Source organism: Palaemon carinicauda, chromosome 11 (genome assembly GCF_036898095.1).
Source record: "Palaemon carinicauda isolate YSFRI2023 chromosome 11, ASM3689809v2, whole genome shotgun sequence".
In the NCBI taxonomy this organism is placed as follows: domain Eukaryota; kingdom Metazoa; phylum Arthropoda; class Malacostraca; order Decapoda; family Palaemonidae; genus Palaemon; species Palaemon carinicauda.
Genome location: NC_090735.1, coordinates 89381051 through 89406873, shown reverse-complemented (window position 1 = coordinate 89406873; position 25823 = coordinate 89381051). Strand labels below are relative to the sequence as shown.

At 42.2% G+C, this 25823-nt stretch overlaps 1 protein-coding gene across 1 annotated transcript in view; it reads left to right on the top strand.

Annotated features, from left to right (window-relative positions):
- LOC137649374 (uncharacterized) overlaps window positions 1-25823 on the top strand; it is a 192865-nt gene that overhangs the window by 111738 nt on the left and 55304 nt on the right. The gene's annotated exons all lie outside the window — the stretch shown is intronic.

The window sequence follows — 25823 nt, the reverse complement described above, 5'->3', positions numbered from 1 at the left end:
CACCTTCTGTCTATCAAACCCAGCCAAAACTACATTCATTGCTCTTTGGAAGGCAGCAGGCGCATTAGCAAGACCAAAACTCAACCTTTTAAATTGGTAGTGACAATTTGTACTTGAAAATGCGGTAATGGGCCTGCTCCCCTCTGCCAGAGGCATCTGATAATAGCCCCGCACCAAATCTAATTTAGTAAAAACTTTCATTCCATGCATCTTATAAACACAATCAGACACCACATTCATTGGAAAACGTTCTTTAACAGTCACCTCATTCACCTTCCTATAATCAATACACATACGTAAACTTCCATCAGGCTTTCGTACAGGGACAATAGGGCTATTCCAGGCACTCTCACTCCTTTCTATTACACCCATACGCTCTAATTCCTGACACTGCTCCTCTATCTCCTTGGCAATAGGCGGAGAAAAATGCCTGGGACGGTGATATATGGGGGTATCTTCACTGAGAACTATTTTAAATTCTGGCAGGTCTGACCCCCCACAATCATCGTCACCGAGACTCATAACTCTCCGCTTATCCCATAACATCTTAAGCAATCGTTCCCTTTCGACCTCACTTATACTCTCATCTAACTTAATTCTTCCTTTCAACGTATCGTAATCCCAATCGTCATCGTTCTTTACCTTACCAGACATCACCTGTCTCGCCTTAACATATCTTCCATCCTCTACATTAATCAGTGTATACATACATCCCATGCAATCACCCTCACGTATTCCGCGTACTCTCTTCCTCCTAACACACGGCAACAACCTTACATACACCTGGGGTTCCTGCATATTCATAACACCATCATATATATACGCACTCGTTTTCACCAAATTTCCTGCTTCCATACCTTCCACTACATATTCATCCTCGTCACTATTTGAAATTCCCAGACTGCTCGGCCATGCAACTTTTACACTAATAACCTCACCTTTCTTACCCGATAACTTTACACTTTCCTTTGCTACCAACGGCACTCCCTTCCACACCTTCGTACTCACTCTGCCGTCTTCCTTTAAATAAAATTCCCCACAAATATTACCTTTAACCTTTATTTCAATCATATTCACACTTGGATGTACAATCATACCACATTTTTTCAGAAATTTATACCCCAGCAGTACGTCATATTTCTCATTCGCTCCCTCAACCACGTAAAAATCATTATCCTCCATCATCAGCCCCCCAATCATAACATTTTCCCGCAACTTTCCTTGCACAGGCATACGCAAATTACCAATCCCTTTTACTTCACCCTTACATCCCTTAAATTCACAAACCTCTTTTACCTTATCATATGCATTCCTAAACATTAAATTGACACCACAACCAGTATCAATCAAACCAACCAACTCTACACCATTAAAAATCATTTTCACACTCATGCAATCATGTGCTCTTTCTCCCATCACATCTTCATGCAATAAACCCTCACGAACATGCATCACATTCACTCCCCACACACACGAGGACTCACCCAGCTGAACCCTCTGATTAATTAGTTTCCCGAACATCCTGGCTGACTTGATCCCTTATTCCTACAAACCCTAGCTACATGCCCATCTGCACCACATTCAGTACACTTACCCCGTGGCTCCTTGCACATTCTAGCATAATGACCATCCTTACCACAATTACCACAAATTACATTCATACGATTATTACGGCATCCACTCGCTATGTGTCCAGTCATACCACACCGATAACACTTAACCACTTTCTCTTTCTTACAGTCGCTAATACGATGCCCTGTCTCTCCACACCCGAAACATGCTCCTAATGCCCATCTACACTCGTTCTTTTTATGTCCTACCTTCCCACACCTATAACACCTCTCTTCACAGATACCACTACCTAACCTAACTTGCTGCGTACTAGCACTTCTATCTCTCCAAACTTGATTTCCCTGTCTAAACCCGTCATTTCTCGCCATGGGTATTCCTACATTACTCACCCTAACACTTCTATCTACTACACTATCAGCTGCCCTCATTGGCCCTCTCATAACAGCATCTCTAAAACTACCAAATTCTGGCACACATTCCTCCATTCCAGTTCTTACACTCACAGATTTACTTTCTTTCATACACCTATCCAACTCGTAATCCTCAACTATCTCTAAAATATCATCCCAAGTCAATCTCTCTCTAGTCCACCTCATTTTCTCCTTCCGTTTCAAATTAATAAACTCGCACACACTCTCTGGTACTGTACCCAAAAACTTCTTCATTAGTTCCTTATTTTCATTTATTCCTTCGTCCCCATACTTCTTTCTAGCCAATGTTTCTAACCGACATACATACATCGAGATTGCTTCACCCACCTTCATTCGTGCTTCATCAAAATCATTTTTTCGCTTATACCTAACACTACCTTTCATACGTTTTACCTGTTCAATTATCCTATTCTTTACACTTTCATACTCAACCTCTCCTACACTCATTATCACCCCATACATCGTCAACAAATATCCTGACAAAAATTCTCCCAACTCCCTAGCCCAAACTCTCTTACTATCCCCATACTTAGCCTGACAAAACTTTTCATATTCCCTAAAGAAGTCATATACATTCCTACTGCTATGTTCATTAAACCTTTCACACCTAGGAACCTCTCTCATAAACACTGTCTTACAAACTTCCTCTACTTCATTCTCACTACTATCTTCACTGTCTACTCCCTTCTTGTTGCCTTCTTCTTCATTTGAATACAATGAATCTAGTTCTACACTCAAAGTCCTATCTTTAACTATTCCCTTCTTACCCTTTTTCTTACTTACCACCTTCACCCAATCATGATCATCCTCACTCACACCCTGACCTTTCTTCTTTTCTTTCTTCACATTATCTTTACCTTTCTTCTCAGTCTTCCTATCACCCTTCGTTCCAATCTTACTATGTCTAGGCCCTTTACTTTCAATATCACTATCACTACCTTCCCCATTATCACTTACCCTATCCTCTTCCACCATCAACCCGTTACCAGAAGCAGAAGCCACTCCTCCGACTGCACCTTCACCTATGACCGTTTTCATCATCCCCATTACTTGCCCCATCATAGCTTCCATTCGTTTCTCATTTTCTCGCATCCTCATCTCAACACCCTCTTCCACTCTCTCTACAGTTCCCTTTAACTCCCTAAGCTCCTTCTGCATCGCCGCATTCTCCCAGTTCAACCTCTCATTCTCTACTAGCAACCTCTCTTTCTCAACTATCCACATCTGCTCCCGTTCTTTATAATGCCGCAATTCCTCCTCCAAAGCCTCGTATTTACCTTCCATTTTTCTTCAACCTTAACCCTAATTCCGTCCTTCGTCAAAGAGTCCAGCTTCAATCCCACCTCTCAAGTCCCTGTTCGGGCGCCAAATTTATGTAGCGGGATGTCAACAAAAACAACCCCCCCACACCCTTAATCACTCTTACTTCCAAAATATCCCACAACACAAACTTTCCCCTTACTTTACTTTAAACTAGACTCTTGGACAGAAGGAAAATGAAAACAAAACATAGCCTTAAAACTATATTAACGCAACCAAAAACAGAACACATATCATTAAACTGACTTAACACTAGAACAAATCACTTATCACCAAACCATCCACCATATGCCATAACCCAGGAACAATCAAAATTTATCATAAATTCAATAGACAAAAAAACACACAAAATTCGCTGTATATATCGGTGCGTGATGGTACCGAAAACTCGCCAACAATCGAAAAAACAATATCCTTTTAATGTACCCAACACCGTCAGTCCACGCACAGTACCAAAAGCACACTTAAGACTAAATAAATTACTTAATACTAAACACCAATCATATTCTGCAACACAAAAAATTAATGCCAAACCAAGAGAACCTCTTGGTTCACACGCAACAGTCTTTAAGCAAGTTGTAGCCTACTGGCACTGGCCAACACTATCGTACGGCCAATTCGACTATGCAATCTTATGCGGTGGTCGTCGTTATCAAGTGTCGTGAGAGAAATCCGTATTTTATAGCTGGGTCATCAACGTTCAAAAATTCTGTATTTCAGCAGTCTATTCCTATATTCATTGTCCGGTCCGGGTCGTCATCATCAAGCTAATCATATACAATATACACACGGCTGGCAAACACCACCTTCCAGGCCAAACTAAAACTCCAAGGAGTATAAAGGAATCCAAAGGAGGAACTACGGCCTGCAATAAAAAAGAAAAAAACGCTTACGAAAACTCCTAACTAAACTAAACTATCGTACTATAATCAAAGATAAACAATAAACTTTCTATCACTCATGAACGCGCCTAACAAAAATAAATAAAAACAGTACTTACTCAGAATATAAAAAAAAGCTTCACAGCCGGCTTTCGAAGAGCAAAAAAAATACACAGCCGACTCCTTCTATCGTTTGATATCCAATGCTTTCGCCCAAGACATTCATCACCACCCTATCCTAGCTAAAAAGGTAAACAAACAACCTCAATTATACCAACAATCTTTCCAACTTCAAACAATCATTCGCTAATTACCCCTTTTTCTTCAGCGCGCACCGCGGACACACAAACACACGCACACACAACCACACATAGCCTACTCTCTTGCGCACGCGCGATCTAGCAAACTAAAGCAAATTAAATTCTTTTTCTTTCTTTCTTTCTTTTCTCTCTCTCTCTCTCTCTCTCTCTCTCTCTCTCTCTCTCTCTCTCTCTCTCTCTCACAAAACTATGCAAATAAACACTTTCTTTCTCTTGCGGTTTGACAAAACTAAGTAAATAAACACCCACACCCACACTCACTCTCTCTCTCTCTCTCTCTCTCCTGATTTGGCAAAAAAAATTAAATTAAAATTAATCCTCCACACTTCCACATAAACTTTCTGGAGGCCATGGCAGTCTTTTTGACGCTGAAGAAACTCTCCCCTCGCAAATCAGCCCATACAAGACTGATCCTGGACAGTGAGGTGATAATGAGATGTTTGAATCGTCAAGGCTCGAGATCGCCCCAAATTGACCACGTGATGTCCATCTTCCGACTAGCGGAAAAGAAGAGATGGCATTTATCAGCAGTTCACCTCCAAGGGTTCCGCAATGTGGCAGCGGACGCTCTATCCAGGTTCACACCGATAGAGTCAGAATAGTCCCTAGACGCAGACTCATTCTCCTTCATCTTACAACAAGTCCCAGAACTGCAGATCGACCTCTTCGCGACGAGCGACTAAAAGAAGCTACCTCATTTTGTGGCCCCATACGAGGACCCTCTGGCGGAGGCGACGGACCCCATGTCCCTCGATTGGAACAGATGGAACCGGATCTACATGTTCCCTCCTACCAATCTCCTAATAAAGGTCCTCAACAAGCCGAGATCCTTTTGGGGAACGGCAGCTCTAGTGGCTCCCAAGTGGCCAAAGAGCAACTGTTTCCCTCTAGTATTGGCACTGAAGCTGAGGCTGGTCCCTCTACCGGACCCAGCACTATCTCAACAGGTCCAGAAGTACAGTTAAGGGGACGGCTGCATTGCCGTCTCCTCTCAACAAGGGAGAAACAGAGTTCCTTTGCCGCCGCCATCCTAGGCAAAAGAAGAATACTATTCTTCAGCCTAGGGGGCTGCGAGCACAAGACTAGTCTTCTAGACCGCAAGGGGAAGATGGTATCCTACCATCACTTCAAGTGCGGATAGGGAGGGCTAGCCTCCAATGTCGGCAGCCTAGCCGGCAGGGGAATGATGGTATCCTACAACCCATTCACCCTGCCGGCAGGTCGCTGACACAAGACTAAATACGCTGAGATTCTGACTGAATCCCAAAACCTGCTGGTATACCACAACCTGCGGTTAAGGGAAGAGACAGAAAAACCCTAGGCTAGTCATGCCTGAATAAAATTCAGGGCATGACCCACTATTATTATTATTATCATTATTACTATCCAAGCTACAACCCTAGTTGGAAAAGGGTTGTAGCCTGAAGCTACGCTCAGAGGGAAGGAGAGATTACCCTTAAAGCTCCATGGAGACGTGTAATGTTTCATATAATTCTAGGAGATATCTATCTCCACTTGAATTGAAAAACAATACACGAGGACAACCGGGGAAATGTCTGAACGTACAATAAAACGCCCAAGTTAGGTTACCTAGGCGAGACGAGATCACGGTTACCTAACTCACCGAAACTCTAACTATACGATGGACATAGAAAAGGAAATTATGCACATTATAAATATCTTTACAAGTATAATTTGCTTAAATAGCTTACATAATTAAAAATGAATTAATGCTATTTAAAACCGGGAAGTCGTTTTACTAGCTAAATAACACATGCCTAACGAACGACAGCGCCCATGGCGCCTCCGGTAACAGCCCTAGCTCCTAAGCACAATAAATTACTCTAATTTCACTGTGAAGCAGGAGCTAAATTTTACTCATAGTAAAGACCCAATACTCAACTTTCCAGAGGTGGAAGAAGATGAAGAATGCATAATTATAATCCTTGCAAAACGATCGAAAAAGTTAGATCACCAGGGAACACCACTGAGCGAAATTGCTATAAAATAAGGATTGTCCGCCATCTTGGAGATGGCACTGTTGTCATACTCAATTGTAGTACGAGAACGGGGGTAACCTTGATACGGCTCCCTTTCTATTCTGCCACACCCCCTCGAAGCGTAAACGCTATTAAGGGTGCAGATTGCTATATGGCGTGTCAAGAATACGTCCTCTGATATTATGCGATATCTTTGAGAGAAATTTAAGGATATTCGCGCCAGGAGTTAGAATTCTGGATACCTAAAGGTTAAATTCTCTGGGAACATCACTGTAGTACATATATCCCTTAGGAAGCTACTTTAAGGAACTTCCATCAGGACGACATAGCCATCTCACCCAAAAATAGATTTTTCGCTTTGCTTCAAAATCCGTTTTATCCACCTTCATGAACAAGGTCTGACAGCCAATACGATAACTACGTGTAAATCAGCTCTGACTAGACCTCTACTTTACGCCTTTCAAGTAGACTTGTCAAACGAAATCTTTAACAAGATCCCTAAGGCATATGCTAGACTTAGGCCTGCAGCCCCTCCGAAGCCCATCTCATGGTCCTTAGACAAGGTCCTACACTATGCTTCAACAGTGAACAATGAGGATTGCTCCCTGAAAGATTTCACTCAGAAAGTCATTTTCCTGTTTGCTATAGCCTCGGGGGCTAGAGTTAGTGAAATAGTGGCCGTATCCAGAGATGAGGGCCATATTCAGTTTACAGAAGCGGGAGAACTGAATCTTTTTCCTGATCCAACATTTCTCGCTAAGAACGAGTACCCACTAAAAGGTGGGGTCCCTGGAGAATCTGCCCTCTGAAGGTAGATATCTCGCTGTATCCAGTTGACTGTCTAAAGGTCTATCTTCGAAGAACTTCAGACTTCAGGGAGGACAGCTCTTTAAAGGAGAAACTTCAGGATCAAACCTATCCCTAAAACAACTGACGGCGAAGATCACCTATATTATTCGCAGAGCGGATCCTGACAGTACACCCGCAGGTCATGATCTGAGGAAAATCGCTTCATCACTGAACTTCTTTCAGTATATGGATTTTGAGCGTCTTCGCTCATACACTGGATGGAAGTCATCCAGAGTATTCTACAAGCACTATGTGAAGCAAGTGCAGGAGCTTAAGCGATTCATGGGGGCTGCAGGTAGTGTGCTAAAACCTGTTGTCTAGTGCTGCAATGAACAGTGAATTGATTGGGACTATCAATCGAATGTCTGAAGGTATTGACACCTCTTAGTGCAATACTTTGATGTGAGTGTCTCCAAGGGGACACTAAGGACTGTTCTAATTAGATGAGGGGAAGAAACATATATATAACACTAGTGCCGTGTGTACTTACGCAGTGTGAATAGACATTCAGCATTATGAAAATTCATATTAGAAAATTTATCAAATTTTCGAATTACTGTGGCATTAATCACGCTTTCCCTCTCAGGTGAAAACAAGAATTTTCTATGTTTGTTTGCTTGTGATGTTTCTTATCACATATACTAATATGTATATTATACCTGTTATTTTATGCTGGTCATTTCTTGCCTATAAATTATTAATAGGTATTTGCGTCTTATTTCGCCCTACCAATGAATGTTAATAAAATGTATCAGAGTTTTCTTACCCTTCAATAAAACTGCATATATTTAATTATGAACAAAAGTATAGCTATACCCTTATTCAGACAAATGATACAACATTACGCAATAATGATTGTTCTAACATGTAATACATACAGACACCTGTATGTAGGGATACTATGTTTGTTCTGATACTATATGCAAACTTTGAGACTCCCTTTCCTAAGTCTAGTATGACTCTTCCCTTCAGGGGGCAGGAAGCACTAACATGGTTTATGCTTAGAAGTAATGACGTATAACAGTAACGTCATATGTCTCAATGGTCTAGATGACCAAAAGGAAAAATTGTCCCAAGGTTAAGGCACTTTTAAAAAATCCACAGATACAGTACTTTCTGATAATTCTCTGGTAAGCTTCCATCAGAACGACATGGCTTGAGCCCAAAAAATGGATTTTGAGCAAAGCGAAAAATCTATTGTTAGGTGAGATACCCATGTCGTCCTGATGGACCCACCCCCCTTTTCTATAGAAAAGGCCTTGGCAGGATCCCCTCCTGAAACTGCTATATCTGTAGCACCATGCTCAACGCTACAAGGAATAGCGCGCTGGGTTGACTACAGTGCCATCTAGATACTCTACAGTATTACGAGAGGAAAGGGTACCTTGATAACGGCTCCCCTTCTAAATTTGCCACTTTTCCCCTCGAAGCGAAAACGCTATTCTGGGTGAAGATAGCTATGTATCGTATCAAGCATACGTCCCCTGTTTATGCGATATCCTTGAGAGAAATTTTAAGGATTTTCACGCCAGGAGTTAGAATTCTGGAGACCTAACGGTTAATTCTCTGGGAATATCACTATAGCCAAATATCCCTTAGAAAGCTACCTATAGGAACCTTCCATCAGGACGACATGGCTATCTTACCCAAAAATAGATTTTTCGCTTCGCTCAAAATCCGTTGAATACTCAACTTTCCAGAGACAGAAAAAGCTGGAGATATGCATTATAATTCCTCTCAATAACGAGAAAACCACCATGCACAATCGCTACAGAAATAGGAATGAGCGCCATCTTGGATACTTGTAGTAGTACGTGAGGAAGGGTAACCTTGATAACGGCTCCCCTTCTGTTTTTGCCACTCTTCCCCCTCGAAGCAAAAACGCTATTCGGGGTGAAGATTGCCAAGTGTCTTATCATGATATACATCCCCTGATATTATGCGATATCCTTAAGAGAATTTTTAAGGATATTCGCGCCAGAAGTTATAATTCTGGAGACCTAAAGGTCAATTCTCTGGGAATATCATTGTAGCCAAATATCCCTTAGAAAGCTACCAATAGGAACCTTCCATCAGGACGACATGGCTTGAGCCCAAAAATACCTACACCCTTATTTTTGTGCTAAACTACACTAATAAGGTAGCCCTTCGCTCCATGCTTTCTCTCTCTTTGTCGGCTAGTGCCATCAGGTACTATGGTTCCGCCTGGACCGGTGCCGCCAGGTGCTAGCCTAGCCTGCAATATGCCGGCTGAACTACAGTATATGCTTATACAGTTGCCAGTATTTCTGCAGTATAGTACATACTGCAGGTAGAAAACTATAGTATATATTATGCAGTAGTTTATTTTCCAACATACCCTGTGTATCCTTTCACAGTCTATTGTTGAGACCAATCTTGTATTGAAGTGAAGTATTCCTTCAATACACTGATGAAAGTTATCAAATCATAATTTACCCACAATATTAATAATTTTATGAAAGGGTTAGTGCTAGTATACACTAATTCTAACACTAGAGGTTAGAACCCTTCTCCTTTGATTTTCCTTTAATAAGGAAATTCTAATATTAATATTGGGGGTGGTCACAGCAATTGGCTGGATAGGAGACACAAGTATGTGTCTTTCCTAAAAGGCGTACAGGTGGCAGCGTACATGTGCGACTGGCAGGTGTGGTCAGCGTCCAATACTGCTTGTCTGCAAGCATGCAAGAAAGTGATCCAGTTCCTGGAGCATCTGGGATTCAAGATCAACTTCAAGAAGTCTCGCCTCTCTCCAGTTCAGGAGTTTCAATGGCTGGGAATCCATTGGAACTTAAAGTCACACCACCTCTCCATTCCACCAAAGAAGAGGAGAGGGATCGCGGGTTCTGTCAAGAGACTACTGAAATCCGACAGGATCTCAAGATGCTAACAGGAAAGAGTACTGGGCTCTCTCCAGTTTGCAGCAGTAACAGACCCAGTGCTAAGAGCACAACTGAAGGATGCGTCTGGAGTCTGTAGAAGATACGCATCAAACGCTCGAAGAGATCTACAAAGACTGGTACCGACCTTACTACTATCATTTCTCAAGCTGTGGTCGATGGTCAAGAGCCTAACGAGGACCGTTCCCTTACAACCACCTCCCCCATCGGTGACCATCCACACAGATGCCTCGACGGAAGGATGGGGAGGTCACTCCCATCAAAGGAAAGTCCAAGGGACTTGGTCATCTCTGTCCAAGACCTTTCACATTAATATTCTGGAGGCCATGGCAGTCCTCTTGACACTGAAGAAACTATCCCCTCACAGATCAGCCTACACTGGTCTTGGACAGCGAAGTGATAGTGAGATGTCTAAACCTACAAGGCTCGAGATCGCCCCACATCAACCATGTGATGTTAGCCATCTTTCGTTTAGCAAAAAAGAAGAGATGGCCCTTATCAGCAGCTCACCTACAAGGGTTCCGCAATGTGACGGCAGATGCGCTATCCAGGCTAAAGCCAATAGAGTCAGAATGGTCCCTAGATGCAGACTCATTCTCCTTCATCTTGGAAAACGTCCCAGAACTGCAGATCGACCTCTTCGCGATGAGCGACAAGAAACTACCTCAAAATATGTAGCCCCATATGAGGACCCTCTAGCGGAGGCGACAGACGCCATGGCCCTCAATTGGAACAAATGGACCCGGATCTACCTGTTCCCTTCAAGGAATCTCCTGCTGAAGGTCCTCAATAAGGTGAGATCCTTCAAGGGAACTGCAGCACTAGTGGCCCCCAAGTGGCCCAAGAGCAATTGGTTCCCTCTAGTGATGGAACTGCAGCTGAGGCTAGTCCCTTTACTGAACCCTGCTCTATCTCAACTGGTTCAGAAGTCGACTGTCTTTGCTTCATTACAGAGAACCCAAAATCATCATGATTTTCTCACCTTGGCAGTAAAGAAAAGATTTGTGATCTCAAAAGGCAATACAGTATAGACTTCCTGGAATAGTACAAGTCAAAGTCAACCAGAAGACAATATGAATCGTCTTGGAAAAAGTGGGTTTCTTTCGTAAAAGCAAAAAGGCCAAAAGAAATCTCAATAGACTTCTGCCTGTCCTTCTTCATCCACCTTCACTAGCAAGGCTTGGCTGCCACCGCGATAACTATGTGTAAGTCAGCCTTGACTAGACTTCTTCTATACGCCTTCCAGGTGGACCTGGCGAACGAAATCTTCAGCAAGATTCCGAAGGCATGCGCTAGACTTAAACCTGCAGCCCCTCTTGAGCCCATTTCATGGTCTCTGGATAGTGTCTTATACTATGCTTCAGCCTTGAGCAATGAAGATTGTTCTCTTGAGGATCTAACACAAAAAGTTATTTTCCTGTTTGCCATAACCTCAGGGGCTAGAGTTAGTGAAATAGTAGCCCTATCAAGAGACGAGGGCCATATTCAGTTTACGGAAGTGGGAGAACTGAATCTCTTTCCTGATCCTACTTTTCTCGCCAAAAACGAGCTACCCACTTAAAGGTGGGGTCCCTGGAGAATCTGCCCTCTGAAGGAAGATGTCTCTCTATGTCCAGTAGTGTGTCTAAAGGTCTATCTCTGAAGAACTTCAGACTTCAGGGGAGGACAGTTCAAAGGCGAAACCTCAGGATTGAACTTATCCCTAAAACAACTGAGGGCGAAGCTCACCTACTTCATTCGCAGAGCGGATCTTGATAGTACACCCGCAAGTCATGATCCGAGAAAAATTGCTTCCTCACTGAACTTTTTTCAGTGTATGGACTTTGAGTGTCTTCGCTCATACACTGGTTGGAAGTCCTTTAGAGTGTTTTACAAATATTATGCAAAGCAAGTGCACGACCTCAAACATTTTGTGGTGGCGGCAGGTAGTGTGGTGAAACCTGTCATCTAGTGCTGCGATGAACAGTGAATTGATTGGGACTCTCAATTCAGGTGAAAAGATGTTGACACCTTCCAGTGCAATATCCTTTTATGTGAGTGTCACCTTGGTGACACTAGGACTGTTCATTTCTAGGTGCAGAATTATACAAATGACAATAGTGCCATGTGTACACTGTACACTGTGTTGATATTATCCAACATTTACAGTAAAATTATCTTAATAATTTTCTCTACTGTTGTGAGTGGCATTAATCCTTTTCTTCCCTTTCAGGTAGAAAAACATTATCTGTATATGGTGAATGTATAATTCCTTTTTATGTTATATTACACCTGTTGTTCTATTTAATCATTGACTTAATAAGTGATTAAAGTGTAATTGCGTCTTATTTCGCCCCACAATTAGCTAAAATAAAACGTAGCCGGAGTCCTTTTATTTATTTTCCTAAGTAAAACTCATACTTATGGTACTGATGTATATGAACAAAAAGATCTGGTTGATACTTATATTTGTTCCTACATGAATACAAACCTTGAGCTTTTATTGTCTAGTAAGACACTTCCCTGCAGGGGGCAGGAAGCCTAACATTGTTCCATGATTAGTGGTAATGACGTATAATGGTATCGTCATATCTTTCAGCGGTCTGGATGACCATATAAAAGCTGACCCGAGGTTGAGGCACTTATACAAACCCACAGATACAGTACTTTCAAGTAATTCTCTGGTAAACTTCCATCAGGACGACATAGCTTGAGCCCAAAAATGGATTTTGAAGCAAAGGGAAAACTTTATTTTTGGGGGACATGGCCATGTCGTCCTGATGGACCCACCCTCCTTTTCTAAGAAAAGGTTTAGGTAATAATCCTTCCCGAAACTACTATATCTGTAGTACCATGTTCAATGCTACAAGGAATGAGCGCCATCTTGGAGCCCTGTAATAGTAGGGGAGGAAGGGTAACCTTGATAACAGCTCCCCTTCAATTTCGCCACTCTTCCCCCTCAAAGCGAAAACACTATTCGGGGTGAAGATTGCCATGTGTCGAATCAAGATATATGTCCCCTGATATTATGCGATATCCTTAAGAAAAATTTTAAGGATACTCGCACCAGGAGTTAGAATGCTGGAGACCTATGGTCAATTCTCTGGGAGTATCACTGTAGCCAAATATCCCTTAGAAAGCTGTCTATAGGAAGCTTCCATCAGGACGACATGTCCAACTCACCCAAAAATAGATTTTTCGCTTTGCTTCAAAATCCGTTTTGTAAGCATATAAAAGTTTTCCCTGATTTTCAACCACTGTATAGCCTTTCATACAGGAAACCATGTTTTCCCAATTGAATATCGAGGAAATCCAAAATAAGTCCAGTACTGTATAAGCCATTACAAGGGAGAGAGATTAACAAATTTTATTCTCCTGTGTATAAAGATTCTCATTTATTTAGATTCACAATGCATTAAGAAGAATTAACTATTCAAGAACCATTGGTTGAAGAGGATACCATGTATCAGTTTAGGCAATTGAATGTTTTATAGATTGCTTTAAGAGAGAAAAAGTTTCAGCACTAAACTAGAATGGATTAGGAAACTTGTTCTTGCACTTAGAGCTAAGGATTTAGCTATTATGATTGATCGTAATTCAAAATATTTTGAGATAAGGCATCTTTTCTAGAGACAACACAGGACAATAAGATATATCAGAACTTGACTCAAGTAACTTATTTGGATATCTTTACAAAATTGTGTATCCATAAAGGGCCCGGCTAGTATGCCAATATATGGGTGTATAGGATGAAAAACACAAAATCCTGAAAAAAAAATCAATGTTCTTCGTATGGCAATGGAGAATGCGTGGACAAAATGTTTTGTCAAAATTCCTCTAACTTTCATAGTTACAGGGTAATTAGTAAAAGTAACTCAATAAACCAAAAACATTGATGCCTACAAGAATATGCAGTATTTCTTCGTTTATTAAGTTTTGATAATTATTACATTTTAATATAAAACAAATTGTGAGCAATGGCAACTGTATAGATTCCATGAGTCACAAGATAGAGTATTACAAGGTAATTATACCCTTTGGCCTTCAGTGCTAGCACAAACCTGAGAAAGAGTACACGTTTGAGTTAGACCTCTAACATTCACTCTTTTAAGTTTGTTTTTCTTGGTTTCAGCAAGAATTTCATCATGCTGAAGAGGAACAAACAATTTCAACATCTCGTTAACATAAGGAAGAAGAAAAATTAGCTCTAATAAGAGTTCAGAAGTGGGTAATATCAGTGATATTAGCGTAGTTGGTGAAGGAGAGAGATGATGAAGGAGCGACCGTCTCGCCGAAAGAATCAAGATATTGAGCTAAGGGATCTTCATCTATTATTAGATTATGATAAATATCATGGTTTTGGTTTATTAATATCCAAAAAGGAACATAAAATTAATAATAAGAGTGATTAATAACATTGTCTTTGTAAAAATACAAAGAAAAACTTTGAATGCCCGTTTCTCAAAATTATACTTATTGACCAAATTCTATCATCTCTCTTAGTTTTCAAGATATGTCAAAGAGGAAAAGACAATTTCAACATCTCACTTACATAAAAAAGAAGAAAATTCGCTCTAATAAGAGTTCAGAAGTCAATAATGTCGGCAATATTAGTGGAGTTAGTGAAGGAGAGAGAGAGAGTGTTGTGGATGGAGGAGCAACCAGGAGCTTAAAGAAGCAAGATATTGAGCAAAGGAATCTTCATTTATGATTAAATTATGATAAATAACATTGCTTTGGTTTATTATTATTCAAAAAGGAACATAAAATTCATAATAATCAAGATTTATCAATATTGTACTTTGAATGCCTATATCTCAAAACTATACTTATTGACCTTCAAATTCTATCTTCTCTTGAAGTTTTGAAGATACACCATTGAAATTTGATATATAACTTAGAAAGACAATATAAAACAATATAATAGAGCCCTTTTTCCAATTTCTGTTACCCATATTTTCCTTAGTTTTTTCCCTTATTTATTGGGTTTATTTTTTTACCATAATGAAAAAAATTCATGTATAGCAAAAAAAATATTTAGAATGAAACTATTTTATTGGAGGTCTACATCAGGTCTATATAGGGTAGTAATCCTAGGTCTGAATATTAAGTATCAAGGGAGGAGATAAAATTTGAAAAACACTAAATTTTCAGGATAAATCGCTCTGGCATCGTGAAACCGAAGGTTATAGGCAAAAATCCTATGCAGATTGGATATGACCTAAGTCTCTATAATAAGTGGTATGAATGTCAAAGTCCTGTCCTCAAAAAAATTTCAATGCTATATCTTTAAAATTTAGGGCAGAAGATAGAATTTGAAGGCAGCCGGCTGATGCAAAATTTCAATGCTATATCTTTAAAACTAAGGCAGAAGATAGAATTTGAAGGTCTTTAAGTATAGTTTTGAGATACTGTACTGACATTCAAAGTTTTTCTTTGTATTTTTACAAAGACAATATGAATAAATCATGATTATTATGAATTTTATGTTCCTTTTTGGATATTAGTAGGCCAAAACAATGTTATTTATCATAATTTAATCATAAATGAAGATCCCTTTGCTCAATACCTCGCTTCTTTAGGCAAGATGGTCGCTCCTTCATCATCTTTCTCCTTCACTAACTCTGCTAATATCGCCGATATGACCCACTTCTAAACTCTTTTTTGGGCTTAGGCCATGTCTTGCTGATGGAAGTTCCTTCATTAGTAGCTTCCTAAGTTATATGTGACTACAGTGATATATCCCAGAGAATTTACCGAAGGTATCCAGAATTCTAACTCCTGGAGCGAGTATCCCTTAAATTTCTCCAAGGGATATCGCGTAAGGACGTATCTTGACACATCTCATAGCTATTTACACCCGAATAGCCTTTCACTTCAAGAGGGAAAGTGGAAAGAAAATAAGAGTCGTTCAAGAGGTAAAACTACTCAACTCTCCTAATGTACTGTAAATAGTTCGGCCATCCGCCACCGCACGGCTCCACCAAACCATTCTTTCGATTGTAGCTTTGCTGACCAGTTTTCCCTGTGTTATCTCGCTATTTTCAAAGCTTAATTATGGATTCCCCAGCTTCATCAGCTTCTGGAAAGTTAAGTAATATCTTTGAATTGTGTAAATGTAAGCTCTTGCCAGTTTTGCTTTTCGATTGATATCGTAATTAATGTAACAAGAGCTGTTGCCGGCCGGATGGCGTCATGACGCGATCGTTCTTTTGTTCATTTAGTTAGCAAGAACGATATTCCCGGCATCCTCGCTTTAATAACTTTAGCTATTTAGTATTTTAGTTAGGGATTTTTATATTATGTCATTGTTGTCGTGAATTTGGCTATAATTTCAAGCCTCACGAGTGCTAGGCTTCTAGCCTAAGTACTTTCACACCTCTTGCATGATATAACCTTCCTGGTAAAGTTGTATTGAAGCTCAGGCAATATTTTATACAATTAAGATATTACTATTTCCTTTCCTCTTCCATAATAGTATACCAGAGTTACGTAGAACGTTTCTCTAAGCTCTCTAGCTTAATAGCTTTAGTGCTTTAGTATACTTTATATGTCCCCATTACTCTTGTATTGTCTTTAGGGGTAAGATAGATATCATTGCCCCTTTAAGTCAATATTATCTCTATGAGTTAAAAGAGTAATTCCCTTTCCCTCTGATTAGCCTAGGCTATCCTCATTTAATTTATTGTAACCTATGGTTGGGTAAATTTTCTGGGGCGTTTCATTTCCCTCTCCTTTTCTCTGAGCTGGCAACTGAGTAGCTTGTCAGCATTGAGTTTGGAGTTGGGGACGGGACATCAGAGTAAGTGTGTTTGGCATCTGGGTACCTGGATTTATACCGGCAACTGAGTAGCTTGTCGGTATTCCAGTAGGGCTAGTTGCTGTTCAGGAGGCTTGCCTCCCTAGATCTCGTAGAGGTTATTGTTGCACAATTTCCTCTTTATGGTCTAGCAGACAGTCCTGTATTGGGGGTTCTTAACGGGAGGATAGGTTTCTTTCCTGTTTTGATCCCTGGTACGAGATTCTGTTCTCTTGAGTTCGTTTTTGGACGTTCTCTCATTGCCTAACCCAACCTGGGGAATTGACTTCACTTAGTTGAGCCTTATACGAGGACAGAATCCTTCAGGTTAAGTAATGCCTTAGGGTATTGCTTTACTTATGGACTATTCACCCCTTCCCCGCTATCTCTTTCGTGTTGAATGACCCAACACCCTTATGGCCGTGGTTCTACATAGGCTCCTCTGGACGTCTGTAGACCTGGCATGAGTTTTTCTGTCAGTGCCTGGTTAGGTTACTGACAGATAACCTCATATCTTTGAGTGTTCCTTAGAGTCCTCCCTTGGACTGCCTTCCATATTCCTTGAGATGGGATATGGTTGAGTGGAAGCCCGAATTGATTTCCCTCTACCACTGGTACACTCTTTCAGGATGTAGACGACATAGCTGAATCTTTCCCGTCTCCTATCCTTACCTTTCTCTCTTACTGTCTATCATGGGCTATAGTCGGCAGTTAATTCTGCCGACGATTTGGGTTGGTTAGGCTACAGTTTGCTGTAATCTCTTATCTCGGACATCGTTGATCGATGGCCGTTGGTGAGTTTGATAGGCCTGTCTGCTGGCAACTGAGTAGCTTGTCGGCAGCTGGCCAATGCCTTCCACCCATAGTGTTTATTTAATAGCCAGCAGTGGTCAACAGGCCCGGCAGATGCCGGCCTGCTGGCATATGCTGATATGCCCATCATGCCGACAATGTCGGCAGGTCGACACTATATTCATATTTACCTGCCTGCCGGCATTTACCGACTGGCCCTACATGCCGACGATGTCGGCGGGGCCGGCAGTTTCGGCGACAGTAACGTCGGTGGCATACTGCACCCGGCAACTGCTGTATCCAGAAAAATATGATAAAATTTTTCCAACCTACAAGTGGTTCTTGAGCAGCCATTTGTGAGACCATCATAGAGAGATGATTCTCTCTTATTTTAATGGTTATGTCCATTAAATTTATCCACTGTATTGAACATTATAAGAGGATGTGTCAAGGGGACACTATATATCTTGGATATTCCCTCTGTTATTTAATTCCTTGTGAATTTCATGGTTCAATACGGTAAGGGGTCATAGCAAATGGCTGGATGGGAAACACGTGTGTGTCTTTCTTACTATAGCTTACCCTATCCAAGCTAAATATAATAAATGTGTTATGTTGAAATTTTAGAATTTCACAGAAAACTCATTTGCTTTTCTTTTCTTTACAGGAGGAGCATCCCGAGTGCGGGAACAACTTTTGTAGGGTCCGCAGCAAGGACTTCTACGGACATGGTGTGTGTAGGTCTCACGCCCGCTGTTCTGTCACCAAAGGGGCCCTCAAGTACTGGGACCCAGAGGTATGTACTGTGTGTGACAAGTTAATTAAGGAGGCTTTTGATGATCAAAAGTCTGCGGAGTCTAGGGATGCAGCGAGGATTACGCTGCGGAAATGGGTTAGAGGTTTTCTAAAGAATACCTCGGGCCCATACCTTCCTAATGCTAGGATGAGGGACTGTCTCTTCCCCGGAGCTCGTAACGATTCCGTCATTCCCCAGACCAAACCTTCGATCCCCTTGGTGCAACTCCAGGTTCAGAAACCTTGAGATCCTGACGTGGCGGATGCTTTGGAAAGCGTCCACCTGGACGACAATATGTCTGTCGTTTCCGAGGAGACTGAGAAGAATCTCCTCGTAGAAGAGTCAGAACAGGAGGCAGTTGTTCCTCCTACTAACGAGGTTGAGAATGCTGAAGCAGTGTCGGTTTCTTCAGCAGCTGTGGTGGAACCAGCACCCTCAACCTCTTCGCAACCGCCTCATCTGGAGGCACTTACGACCACCTTGCAATCTCTGATGTCGATGGTGTACGACTTGCAGAAGAGGTCCTCCGAGAAAGAGACTACTTTCCGGTCAGAGATCAAACAATTAGTTTCCTCGCGCTTAGCCCTGAAGAAACTAAATGTGAAGGACCTCCCTGTGTTCTCCGATGTTAATCCGTGGAGGTACGCGGAGCACATGCCTATGTCAGCAGGCAAGATATTCCTTTCGGAGAAACTGGGTACCGTCCCAGTGGAGGAAGTAGAGTTCTGGCCCAGCAGGGCATCCAACCCGGATTGTTATGTCCGGCTCAGAACTGAACCGGCATCCAAAGAAGTGACGGAGCCCAAGGAAGTAATTTTCCTTGAGCTCGCTAAAGCACAGGCTTTGTTTTCCACAAAGCTAAAGGAGAGGGCATTCACTAGCTCAAAGGTGCCGGCCTTAAGCAAAAAACATCCGTCGTTTATTGCTGACCCTCAACGTGCTTTTCCCTTTATGGATAAAGGGTTTAAAACAGCTCTGAAGGCCGTTAGGGCAGGAAAGCCCTGCCCCACACTGGAAGAAAGCAAGCCTTTCTCCCCTGCTTTCCCTTCAGATGGCAAGGACTGGAAGGACGTTCACGTTACCTTCTCAGTCAGGAAGCTGGAGGCCGATATCGCTGGACGTCGGTTCAACAAGGACCTCCCAAAGCTGTCAGAGTTTCTCTTGAAGAGAGAACATGAGACTAAGGAGCGCTTGGCAGCGTCCATGTCTTTACAAACGGAGCTAGAAACGATGGCTAGCATCCCTGATTCTCCAGATATGTATATGGTCTTTGCCAAGGCACACTTGGCTACGGTTACAAAGGACCTATACAACTTTATCAGAGCCAGGACGGCTTGTCGGGAGTTCGTGTTTGCTTCTGCCTCTGTGAAACACGAACCTAGGAAGCTGATAGCTTCTAATATCTGGGGAAAAGACCTCTTTCCTAGTGATGTGGTGAAGGAGGTCGTTGACAAGGCTGCTTTGGAGAATAGGAATCTCCTCTCTAAATGGGGCTTGTCCTCCAAGAGAAAATCTTCCGCTGACAGGGGTCCCAAGCCGAAGAACAAGTTGAAGTGGCCTCGCCTGTCCTCTCAGCCAAGACAGCAACAGCTTCCCATGGCCACGGTGCCCCAGACGGTGGCACAACCTACCACCACCTTTCAACTGGTGCCCCAAACACTGGCGACTCAGTCACCAGTTTTCACCCCAGCTTATGAAAGGCAGTCGGCTTCTTCTAAGCCAAAGTTTAGGGGATCCTTTCGAGGCTCCTCTAGACGCCCCTTCAGAGGAAGAGGCAACAAAGGTGGTCGTGGCCAAGGTGGAAAGTCTTCCACCCAGCACTCAAAGTGAGATGCTGCCGGTAGGAGGGAGACTTCAACACTTTCAGGATCGGTGGACCTTCGATCCTTGGGCCCACAGCCTGATCAAGATAGGACTGGGGTGGGGTTGGAACTCAACTCCACCAAGCTTTCCTCAATTCTTCCAACCTTCAACCCCAGTTCTGGAAGAATACGTTCAGGAACTATTGAACAAGAGAGTGATAAGGAAAGCAAAGTCCATCAAATTCCAAGGAAGGCTATTCTGTGTTCCGTAGAAGGATTCGGAAAAGCTCAGAGTCATTCTGGACTTATCACCACTCAACAAGTTCATTGTGAACTACAAGTTCAGAATGCTGACGCTTCAGCACATAAGGACCCTTCTGCCCAAAAGGGCATTCACAGTCTCCATAGACATGACGGACGCATACTGGCATGTGCCAATCAACCGTCAAGTTTCCCCCTACCTGGGATTCAAGCTCCAGAAAAGAAAATACGTTTTCAGAGCCATGCCTTTCGGTTTGAATATTGCTCCAAGAATATTCACAAAGCTTGCAAATGCAGTTGTTCGACAACTACGCCTAAAAGGGATTCAGGTGATGGCCTACCTGGACGACTGGCTGGTGTGGGCAGCATCCAAAGAAGAATGCTTGCAAGCCTCCAGAAAAGTGATCCAATTCCTAGAGTACCTAGGGTTCAAGATCAACCTGAAAAAGTCTCGGCTGTCTCCAGCTCAAAAGTTCCAGTGGTTGGGAATCCACTGGGACTTACAGTCACATTGCCTTTCCTTGCCAAAAGCAAAGAGAAAGGAGATTGCAGGGGCCGTCAAAAATCTGCTTCGGTCACGAAAGATTTCAAGAAGACAACAGGAGAGAGTGTTGGGGTCTCTCCAGTTTGCCTCTTTGACGGACCCACTTTTGAGAGCACAATTAAAAAATGCCTCAGGGATCTGGAGAAAATACGCTTACAATGATCGAAGAGATCTACTAAGACCGTTACCAAATCGTCTGCGATCGATTCTCAAGCCATGGTCGGAGACAAAGAACTTAAGAAGGAAAGTATCCTTGCAACCACCTCCTCCTACAGTCACCGTCCACACGGATGCTTCGAAGGAAGGATGGGGGGGTCATTCTCATCTTCGGAAAGTGCAAGGAACTTGGTCTCCCCTGTTCAAGACCTTCCACATCAACTATCTGGAAGCCATGGCAGTGTTTCTTTCCCTGAAGAAACTGAAACTTCGCCGATCAATCCACATTCGCCTGGTCCTAGACAGCGAAGTAGTGATGAGATGCATAAATCGTCAAGGTTCAAGATCACCTCAGCTTAATCAGGTGATAATAGCCATCCTTCATCTGTCCAAGAAGATGAAATGGCACTTATCAGCAGTCCACCTTCAAGGATTCCGCAATGTGACGGCAGACGCTCTATCCAGGCTCAACCCGATAGAGTCCGAATGGTCCCTAGACGCAGGATCATTCTCCTTCATATTGAGCAAAGTCCCAGGATTGCAAGTAGATCTCTTCGCAACGAGCGACAATAAGAAGTTAGCCCGGTACGTAGCCCCGTACGAGGATCCTCTAGCGGAAGCGACGAACGCGATGTCTCTAGATTGGAACAGATGGTCCAGGATTTACCTGTTCCCACCAACCAACCTGTTGTTGAAAGCCCTCGACAAATTGAGATCCTTTCGGGGGAGGGCAGCGATAGTGGCCCACAAGTGGCCAGGCAGTGTCTGGTTTCCATTGATAACAGAACTGCGCCTGAAGCTGATCCCGTTGCCGGAACCAGTTCTGACTCAGCTAGTACAGAAATCGACTGTCTAAGCTTCATCAGAGAAAACCCAGAACCTTCATCTGATGATTTTCTCGCCTTAGCGGCCAAGAAAAGGTTTAGGATATCCGAAGACAGCATTAATTTCTTAGAAGAATATAAGTCAAAGTCAACAAGAAGACAATACGAATCTTCCTGGAAGAAATGGGTGGCCTTTGTTAAGGCGAAGAAACCTCAAGAGATTTCTACGGATTTCAGCCTGTCCTTTTTCATCCATCTTCACGGACAAGGACTTGCGGCTAATACGATCACTACGTGTAAATCTGCCTTAGCTAGACCGATTCTATATGCCCTCTAAGTGGATTTTTCAAGTGAAATCTTCAACAAGATTCCGAAAGCCTGCGCAAAACTTTGGCCTGCAGCTCCTCCAAAGTCTATTTCATGGTCTTTGGATAAGGTTCTTCATCTGGCCTCTACCTTGAACAATGAAGATTGCTCGCTGAAAGACTTGACTCAGAAAGTGATTTTTCTATTTGCACTAGCCTCAGGAGCCAGAGTCAGTGATATAGTGGCTCTCTCGAGGGATGAGGGTCACATTCAGTTTACACCGAACGGAGAACTAAATCTCTTTCCGGATCCGACTTTTCTCGCCAAGAATGAGCTACCCACTAAAAGATGGGGTCCCTGGAGAATCTGCCCTCTGAAGGAAGAAGCATCCCTCTGTCCAGTGGAATGCCTAAAGGTCTATCTTCATAGAACTTCAGACTTTGGGGGAGGCCAGCTTTTAGGGGAGAAACTTCGGGTTCAACGTTATCCTTGAAACAGATAAGGGCGAAAATCACTTATTTTATTCGCAGAGCGGATCCTGACAGTACACCAGCAGGTCATGATCCGAAGAAGGTTGCCTCGTCTCTTAACTTCTTTCAGACTATGTCGTTTGATAACCTACGTGCTTATACTGGTTGGAAGTCTTCCAGAGTCTTTTTTAAGCACTATGCGAAGCAATTGCAAGAAATCAAATTTCATGTGGTGGCTGCAGGCAGTGTAATAAAGCCTGTAGTTTGATTACTGCGAAGGACAGTGCACTAATTGGGACTGTTAGTGAAGGGTGTGCATGATAGACTTAGGTATATCATGATGATTTTTAGTGTTGACATAAATTATAAACTGTCTTCCATAGTTAAGTGAACTTAAAAGCATAATATTTTGACATGAGTGCCAGCATATTTATGCATAATGTCTTTTAGTAATAACATATATATTGAAATTTCCTAATTTCACAGAGTGGCATTGTTTTCTCTTTCAGATAAAACTTTTTTACCTTGTTATTACTGTTATGCTTATTATGTCTATGTCTAGCATGAACATTTTGCTTTATCATAACTTCTGTGTTTCTTGTAAATAAACTATAGAAGGAATCTTTGCGTGTCTCTTGCCTTAAGATTATACATTATATTCAGAGTATTTTTGATCCTCTTATGGACCTTGTGGGACAAAGTCTCCCTTACCATGCAATCAGGTAAGTTTGGTTGTGCTATGTTTGTCTACTGTATTACGTTTCCTACGTGAACATAAACTCGTCTGTCTGATCCAGACCTGGGAGGTACAGTACTCTATTCAGAACTCTAGTACAAACTATGCTTTACGTATATACGACACGATATACTTTCTGCTTGCTTGTTGTTCTTTGAACTCACAATCTCGGGTTTTTTCCTAGAGTCTATACAGACTTTTCCCTGTAGGGGGCAGGAAGAACTGGCGTACGGTATGCTCAGTTGATTGATGTATTACGGTAACATCAAGTGTCTTTGGTCTTGGTGACCGGTTGGGAAATAGTCAATTCGAGATAACGGCACTATTAAATCCACAGATACATTATTGCTCTGGTAAACTTCCATCAGCACGACATGGCCTATTTTTGGGTGAAAGAGCCATGTCGTCCTGATGGACCCACCCTCCTTTAGTAAAAGGATGTTAATCCCTCCCTTTTGGTACTGTATCTGTAAAACTTACAAAGCTACGGAGAATGGTTTGGTGACGCCGTGCGGTGGCGGATGGCCGAACTATTTACAGTACATTAGGAGAGTCTAGTAGTTTTACCTCTTGAACGACTCTCTTATTTTCTTGCCACTTTCCCTCTCGAAGTGAAAGGCTATTCGGGGTGTAAATAGCTATGAGATGTGTCAAGATACGTCCTTACGCGATATCCCTTGGAGAAATTTAAGGGATACACGCTCCAGGAGTTAGAATTCTGGATACCTTCGGTAAATTCTCTGGAATATATCACTGTAGTCACATATAACTTAGGAAGCTACTAATGAAGGAACTTCCATCAGGATGACATGGCTCTTTCACCCAAAAATAGATTTTTCGCTTCGCTCAAAATCCGTTATTAGAGCAAGTTTTCTTCTTCCTTATGTTAGTGAGATGTTGAGATTGTCTTTTCCTCTTTGGTATATCTTTAAAACTAAGGGAGAAAATAGAATTTGAAGGTCATTAAGTATAGTTTTGAGATATGGGCGTTCAAAGTTTTTCTTTGTATTTTTACAAAGTCAATATTAATAAATCATGATTATTATGAATTTGATGTTCCTTTTAGGATATTGATAAAAACAAAATGTCATTTATCATAATTCAATCATAATTGATGATCCCTTTGCTCAATATCTTGCTTCTTTAGGCGAGACGGTCGCTCATTCATCATCTCTCTACTTCACTAACTCCGCTAATAAACGGATTTTGAGCGAAGCGAAAAATCTATTTTTGGGTGAGATGGCCATGACGTCCTAATGGAAGGTTCCTTTAGTAGCTTCTGAAGGGTATATATGACTACAGTGATATTCCCAGAGAATCAAACCAAAGGTTTCACAGAATTCTAACTTCTGGCGCGAGTACCTTTAAGATTACTCTCAAGGGTATCGTATATCATCAGGGGACGTATTCTTGACACGCCACATGGCAATCTGCACCCCGAATAGCCTTTACGCCTCTAGGCTCTAGGGGGAAAACATGGCAGAATAGAAGGGTAACCGCAACAAAGATTACCCTGGTTCCCCTACTACAATCGTATCAAAACCGCGCCAACTCCCTCTGGCGGTCACTCCTTGTAGCGTTGAGCAAGGTGCTACAGATACAGTAGATCGGGGGGGGGGGGGGGGGAACCGTGAAGATCTTTTCATAGAAAAGAAGGGTGGGTCCATTAGGACGTCATGGCCATCTCACCCAAAAATAGATTTTTCGCTTCACTCAAAATCCGTTTTTTGGGCTTAAGCCATGACGTCCTAATGGAAGCATACCAGAGAATTAATGTATCTGTGGTTTTGTGTTAGTGCCTTAACCTTGGGGCAATATTTCCACGGCCAAAAGGGCCAATTGAGACAAATGACGTTACCGTTATCCGTCATCATCACTAAGCATAACAATGTTAGTGCTTCCTGCCCCCTGCAGGGAAGAGTCATTTTTAGACGTAGGAAAAGGGCCTCAAGGTAGCATATATTGTATGAACAAACATAAGTATACACTGAGAATACAACCGGTCTCAAGGATTGTATATATTGCGGAACCAATATCAGTGTCCCCATCCATTGATATTAGGCA